Source organism: Grammomys surdaster, unplaced genomic scaffold (assembly GCF_004785775.1).
Source record: "Grammomys surdaster isolate TR1022 unplaced genomic scaffold, NIH_TR_1.0 127, whole genome shotgun sequence".
NCBI lineage: Eukaryota > Metazoa > Chordata > Mammalia > Rodentia > Muridae > Grammomys > Grammomys surdaster.
In genome coordinates, this window is record NW_021604585.1 from 2,453,237 (window position 1) to 2,460,984 (window position 7,748).

General features: G+C 44.2%; 1 long non-coding RNA gene across 1 annotated transcript in view; it reads right to left on the reverse strand.

Moving 5' to 3' along the window:
• Window positions 1-4,599, reverse strand: part of LOC114608172 — an 11,697-nt gene extending 7,098 nt beyond the window's left edge. Inside the window, exons 1-2 of the long non-coding RNA XR_003709312.1 lie at window positions 4,502-4,599; window positions 3,724-3,813 (exon numbers count right to left, since the gene is read on the reverse strand). This is a non-coding gene — a long non-coding RNA (uncharacterized LOC114608172). The remainder of the gene's footprint in view (window positions 1-3,723; window positions 3,814-4,501) is intronic.
• Between the last annotated feature and the right edge of the window lie 3,149 nt (window positions 4,600-7,748).

Genomic DNA, 7,748 nt, shown 5'->3' on the forward strand with positions numbered 1-7,748 from the left:
CAATGTAACTCGATGTGTCCAGCCTCCTGACAATGTAACTCGATGTGATGTTGCCGTCCATAATACAGCAGCTATATTCATGCCCAATACCCTGCCATCCAGATTAAAAAACAAAACAAAACATCTCATACTGCTCTCTGTAAGCTTTGAGTTGGGGATATTTTAGTTATCCCAAGGCATGCTGTGGCTCTGTCAAGCTGTTCTTCTCAAACATAGGACAGACACCATTGATGTTGGAAGTCCTACCTCAGAAGGGATTACTTACAGTTTTCATCTGTCCAGAGAGGTATAGAAAATGTTATGATTGCCAGGCAGCGGTGGCACACACCTTTAATTCCAGCACTTGGGAGGCAGAGGCAGGCGGATTTCTGAGTTTGAGGCCAGCCTGGTCTACAGAGTGAGTTCCAGGACAGCCAGGGCTACACAGAGAAACCCTGTCTTGAAAAACCAAAAAAAAAAAAGTTATGATTATTTATAAATGGTTTTCACTGTAATTAATAACTCAATTCACTCTCTATGTTTAGTGACTTGTAAACTGAATGAAGAAAACCCCCTTGCCTTAAGAACTGCTAGGCAGGAGAGTTATCAGTTTAGAGAAATGGGGGAAAGTATCACGAGCTGCATGGCTTTGGGATTGACCTAACTGGCGTGAGGGGAATGGAGAAGTGGCAGACGCACATACAGAAGACCTGAGATGACCTGTGTGCTCAGATGGAGCTCGGGACACTTGCTATATGCAGTACTGTGAGGAGAAGCGTCAGCTAATCTCAGCAAGTAGTCTCTATAGGGATCAGTCTCAGGCTGTGCTCAAGGAGAAGGGAGCTATAGTTGATACTCTCTGAACACAATGTTACCATCTGTAGTACACCAGAGGCGGCTTCTGAGCCTGCCGGGAGGGTCTCACCATTCCAATGGGTCTGAGGCACTGGGGCCCTTGACTTATGAATGTGATGGCAACAAATTCTATATATCAGAACTTATGGGAAGAACTTATGGATGGTTCAGCAGTAAAGACATTTGCTGCATAAGTCTATGACCCAAGTTTATGGAACATACATAAAAGATACACTTTTTAAAATTGCAGAATGAAATTGAACTGATAAATTTTTTTTTTGGTTGTTTTGTTTTGTTTTTCGAGACAGGGTTTCTCTGTGTAGCCCTGGCTGTCCTGGAACTCACTCTGTAGACCAGGCTAGCTGCGAACTCTCGAACTCAGAAATCCATCTGCCTCTGCCTCCCAAGTGCTGGGATTAAAGGCGTGCGCCACCACCGCCCAGCATGAACTGATAATTTTTGATAAAAGTTTCTTATTAGTATGTATTAGGCACTATTAGGAAGTGTGGCCTTGTTGGAGGAAGCGTGTCACTGTGGGGGTGGCCTTTGAGATCTATGTTCAAGCGATGCCCAAGGTGGCAGACAGTTTCTCCTTGCTGCCTGTGGGTCAAGATGTAGACCTCTCAGCTCCTTCTCCAGCACCATGTCTGTCTGCATGCTGCCACGTATTTCATCACGATGATAATGAACTAAACCTCTGAAATTGTAAGCCAGCCTCAATTAAATGTTTTTCTCCATAGAGTTGCTGTGGTCATGGTAATCTCTTCACAGCAACAAAACCCAGACTAAAACTCTGAGCAAACAAGGAGACTGAAGCAGGAGTACAAAAACATCCTACAAAGGAAAGCCTATCAAGGTGGATTCAGCTGAATGCTACCAAACCTTTAAGGGTGCAGGGAAAAAAGATTTTTGCCAACTTAGAGGGAATAATATATTATCACAATTTTCCCTTTTTGTTCTGTTATTTCGAGATAACATATTCTTATAATTGTTGTCTTCTCCTCTACAGCCTGTGCTTTTAGTAGTTCAGGCAACAGTCCCCATCGTAAGATATCCACTCTCTGAAAGCATCAGGGTCTCCTGCTCACCTTTCTGTTTATAATTCCCCAAGAGTTTTCATTTAGATGTATATTGGGACTGTTTTCACATTTGGTAAATAGTTAAAAGTGAAAACCCAGGCAGTAGGTAAAACTCACCACCTGGAGCATGAGAACCTGAGTCAGGATCCTCAGCAACTGTGTGAAAAGCTGGGTCTATAGCCTAGAACTAGACAAGAGGATCCCGGGTGTTCGCCGGCCTTGCATGCAGTGCTCACAGAGGCCACAAGAGGGCATTGGATCTCCCTGGAACTGGAGTTAGACCCCTGTGAGCCACCCAACGTAGGTACTGGGAACCAAACCCAAGTCTTAACTGTTGAGCCACCTCTGTGTCCCTTTTTAAACTTCAGCTTTTTAAGTATTTACAATTCCAACTGGGTGCAGCGCGGCACGTCTTCAATCTCAGCACTAGGAGGCAGAGGCCGGCGAAGTTCTGTGAATTCGAGGCCAATCTGGTCTACATAGTGAGGTCCGGGACAGCTAGAGCTACATAGTAAGACTCTGTCTCAAAATAAATAAATAAAAAGAAAGAAAAAGAAAGCCCAAAAGAAAAAAGAAAAGAATAAGAAAGCCATAGTTTCTACTAAAAAGTTCAGTATCCACAGCCCCCGACCCATTTAAAAGGAATGTATTTAAAACTATGAACTATAAAACAAAGAATTGTGCAAAAGCTATAACCCTTATATTTGGTAAGTTTCTAAAATTAAAAGAAAAATTTAACAGAGGTATTGTATGGGTGTATACAGGTCCTCCAAGAAGCTGTAGGTTATTCAATGAGAATCCCAGTGCCGGGTGAGCTACCTCTGTCTGAGTTGTTGGTCAGGGAGTCCTCTGACATCTCGAAAACAATGTAAGCAATTACCACCACAGCTGCTGCACACTGGAGCTAGATGAGGAAGCCCTGTTGCTGAAGACAGCACGTGCTCTGGCTGTGACGTAGGCAAATCAAGTAGGAGCCCAGATGGAAGCCGCCTTCCTGCTCTGTCCCTTTCAAAGTACTGCGCATGGCTGCTGGAGAAGGAAGCTACTCTACTGGGCCGCTAGGCAAGGTGTGTTCCCTGCTGCAGGAAGAAGAGGAGGAAGAGGAAGAGAAGGAGGAGGAAGAGAAGGAGGAGGAGGAGGAGGAGGAAGAAAAGGAGGAGGAAGAGGAGGAGGAAGAGGAGGAGGAAGAGGAGGAGGAGTTATGATGATACATAACTGCTTTCTGATTGGATCTGAGGCTCTCCACAGGAAGGAATTCCTTTGTGGTACTGTAAATCTGATAAGAGCCATGACTGTGGAGATCATAAACTTCATTTTTATTATAGTTTTAAACTTTCTATGTTTAAGTGTTTCTCTTCTCTTGCTTTTATTAATATCCAATTAATAAAATTGAATTAATAAGTTATTACACTTAAATTGGTTTAGATTATTACATTTTTCCACCTTTTTTATACCATCTATATAATTATTTTACTTCTCTTACACATCCCAATCCACATCTGATTCTTTAGAGCTTCCAACACCTAAAATAAAATAGCAGAATTCAGATTATAAAAGTATAATTATTATCTTCTAAAGATTTATTTTTAGTTTTGTTTATGTTTTATAGGTGTCTCTGCTCCTGTGTATGCAGTACCTGAGGAGGCCAGAAGAGGGCACCTGGTAGGTGGTTGTGAGCTACCGAGCGTGAGTGTTGGGAACCAATCCCCCTAGTCTTCTGCTGGATGAACAAGTGCTCTTAACTGCTGAACCACCTCTTCCGCTCTGTAATTTACTATTTTAAAAACATTAAAGCTGCAAATTTACTTACATTGAAAAAATGGAGAGGAGTTACCTTTTTAAACCATCTGAAGTGACTCTGTCAGAGTAGTTTCTGCAAGATTAGTAGCATTGAAATTACCTGAGGAGGGGGAATATATCCAAGAATTTATTAGAAAAATAGACTCGCAGGTCCCTCTAAAGTCTCTTATGTAAGGATTTTTAGTTTTATCAAATTCCTCAGACAGCCTGTCAGCCCATCTGCTTATGAGACACTGCCATGCAATACTGGAATAAGTGTGACAACCCAGGCTGTTGGTCAAACTCAAACACAAGGACAGGCCTTCAGAGGCCAGCACGGGGGCTGCTAGGGTGAGATCTCAGTTCAGATCTCACCAGTCCAGGCTTTCAGATGAGACACTAAACATATTTCTTTTCCTTTAATTTCTCTGAAAAAAAAAAATCCCCATGCGTTATAAATTCCTACATTAAGACTTAGTGGATCCCAGGGAGAATTCTGAACACAACACTCTACCAAGCCCCACCCTGTTCTCTGTGCTTTTTAGAGGGAGTGGGGGTTGGATCTAGGGGTCTCATATATGCTAAGTAAGCAGCGCTCCATCACTGAGCCACACTCCCATCCCTGCCTGTCACGATTCTAAGGTGTCTCAGCAAGGTGACTTTATGGTCGTAAAAAAGCTGGTGTTAGGCAGCAGCAGGGAAATCCCGGCTAGAGGCAGGCCTTACAGAAGGCTGTGCCTGGGATCCTCCAGGAAGCTGAGGGTTCCAGGCAGTCCCCAGAGGGGAATCCCCGGCTTCCCATTCCTCACCTCCACGCCCTGAAGAGGCGCAGCAAGGAAGGAAAGTGGAAGCTGGAACTGAGGCTCCTTTGTCTGAGGCTAGAATATTTACTTGGCAGAGTCAGCTTCTCTCATTTCCTGTGTCACATGAGCACGTGCTAGCAGCTGCCCAATGAGAAACACCCTGGCCAGTCACAGCCTTGTGTTTCCATTTCGGTTGCTTTCATCCGGACAGAAGCAGTCACATGACAAGATCTTGAGATTGTTCTATCCCAAGGAAGTGGTGGCGGCAGCTACTGGGTATAAACAGGCCCCGTCTGTGGCTGTGGGGTAATATTTCTGTGTTACAATCTCGTACCTGACTGACTCCATTGCGAAAGTTTGCCCAAATTTCCTCTATTTTTTTTTTTTCCTGGACTCGAGATTGCTTTTCCTTTGCGCAGGAGAATGACTTCTAAGAGGGTCAGTTTTCTAAGCCACAGTCACAATCAAGATCTCTTTACTTGAGGCTCCACGCCTGGAGTTCCGTGTTTCTCTCAGAATATTCCTATCCCATATATTAAATAACAGCGTGCTGATCCCTGGACTCCAGGGAAGAGTGTGGCTCCTTCCAGCTTTTCTCGAAGCACTCAAACTTTAATTCCTGCCTTGCCTTGACCACTCTTAGGAATCAAGAGGAAACACTCCTGAAAAATACTAGGGAGACGTAATAGCAACTGCCCGTTCAACCCGAAAGGCAGCCGCGCACTCTGCAGTATGCTACTCAAGTTGGAACAGTAGCTGTAGCATGAGGGGAGCGCTGGGAACTGCCTCTCAAGGCTGAGGTGAGGGTTACATGAGACATGGAAGCTAGGCTACTGTAAGCACTCGGCTATTATAAACCGTGTTTAGAAACACATTTAGGTTAAGGGGTGAGGAGATGGCTTAGTGGCACTTGCCTTGCAAGTGTGCGAACATGAGTTCAGATCTCTAGAACCCACGGGAAAGTCGGAGGTGGAAGCATGCGTCTGTAATCTCATTGCTCCCTTGGAGAAAGGGGAGGCTGACATGGGAGAATCCCAGGAAGAAGGCGGGAAGCAGAGACCAACACCTGAGGTTGCCCTCTGACTATCATACATGTGCCTCCGCATACAGGCAAGCATGCACACACGTGCATACACACATACACATATCAAACACACAAATCAATATAAACAGCACAGAATACCACAATAACTGTCATTTTGCTATGCAGGTTACCTTACTTTAAAGCTGATTTTTCTTGCATTGTATTAAAAACAAAACAAAGATACCTTTTTAAGTTTAATTGTGGAAATCTCAACACAATAGTTTTCTCTACCTGAACTCACTGTCTGCAGAAGAAAATAAACAGAATATGGCTGATTTCAGACATTGCTTTCTTTCTTTCTTCCTTTCTTCCTTCCTTCCTTCCTTTCTTTCTTTCTTTCCTTCCTCCTCCTCCTCCTTTTCCTCCTCCTTCTCATCTTTGAGCAGAAGTAGGACTTTTAATCCAGGCATTCAGTTTAGTACTTGTCAATCACATTTTCTTTCCTAATTAAATTTACCTGGAGTTCATTTTAAGGAAAATAATTTGTTCACTCAAAAGTGGTTGCATATTTATACTGCAATTATGTTACAACCCCTGCCAATGAGGCCCTCCTCCGGAGACTCAGCAAAGAAAGACAAATGCCACCAAAGCCTCCAGATTTCAGAGCAATTAAGCCTGGCAGTGCAGGTGTGTGAAACACCTGCCTCCCTCTTGCCCCTGCCGGCTTGCCCAGGCCACCCCTCATCTGTTGATGGAAATAATTAACTTACCCTATTAGGAGAAAAGCCCAGGACTGCTAAAAGCAACAAGTTTCCTTTCTCTTCCTCAGATTAAGTAAAAAAACCTGCTTCATGGGTGGTCTACAAACAGGTCAGGGAGGAAAAGTTTTCTTTAAAAAAAGGCAGGAGGAGGCCTTGTCCCCTGCGAGGGAATGCACGGCCAGCTTAAGTTCAGAATTGTTCCCTTTGTGACACTGATTGCTCAGGGGCGTGAAAACCCACATTTTAAGGACATTTCTGTTAATAAACAAAGCATTTGAGAAGGATGTGATTTCCTTAGACCTGCCTTTTGTGAATGGTTGAAATTTTCCTTTAATCCCAATAGCAAGATTGGATGAGGATATTGTGGGGGAAATTTGAAAAAGCAACTGGGCTAGATTATAGCTGGAAATTGAGAAATTGTTTTTAAAAAAACTTTCAGGTGTCAGTCTGATGACTTTCAACCTTTCTGTAGCACACTAATTTTTCTAGGTGTCACTGAAGCCACCGCTGGTACTCCCCGGCAGAAGGGCAGGGAGGAGACTTAATCTTTGTCATTACTGGCACCAGCCCTCTCCACTCAAAGTACAAAGGTAGAAATCGTCACGATGTTTAATTGGAACGTGTGTTTTGAAAAATGTAAGGTTGGCACAGGCCGGAGACTGCTGAAGGTAGGGATCTCTCTCTCTCTCTCTCTGTCTCTGTCTCTGTCTCTCTCTGTCTCTGTCTCTCTGTCTCCCTCTCTCTCTCTCTCTCCATGCATGTGTGAGTGTGGTACATGTGACCCGTGACCCATGTAAGACAGAGGTTCTACTTCAGGTGTCTTCCTCTATTAGTCGCTACCTCATCTTTTGAGGCAGACTCTCCCTGAGGCCAGAGCTCAGCATTTAGACTACACTGGCTTCCCAGGCAGCCCCTGGCACTTGCTTGTCCACCTCCCCGGCACCACCAGCGTTGGGAAAGCAGATATATCATTTGTCCCAGCTTTTTCATGGGTGCTGGGGATCAGAACTCAAGGCTGTAGGCTGGGGCAGTGAACTGTCTCCACAGCCCAAACTTCCCTATTTTCTTTTATAAAGATAATTTAAGTCACTGGTCCAATTAGACTCTGAGCTTGAATAAAAGCTCTGTGACAATGTCCTCTGAAATAGAGAATGAGGAGGCCAACAAACTGACTATTGCATCCTGTCAGTTCTGACCAAAGACTTCCTTACAGTGCTAGATGGTGTAAAAGGCGTCTTTCCATTTGAGGTAAGGCAGATTTCTTAACACCTGTCCTAGAGATAAGGTCACTGAGTTATGCATAGAGGTGGTCACAGTGAGCAGTTCTGAGGATGGAGGAAGCCTCTCAGTGCATCAATGTATAAGAAAGGGTTACTTTGGATCTCTTCATATGTGCATGCATGAGCATGAGTGAGTGCACACACACACACATGCACACACACACGTGCACACACACATGCACACACAC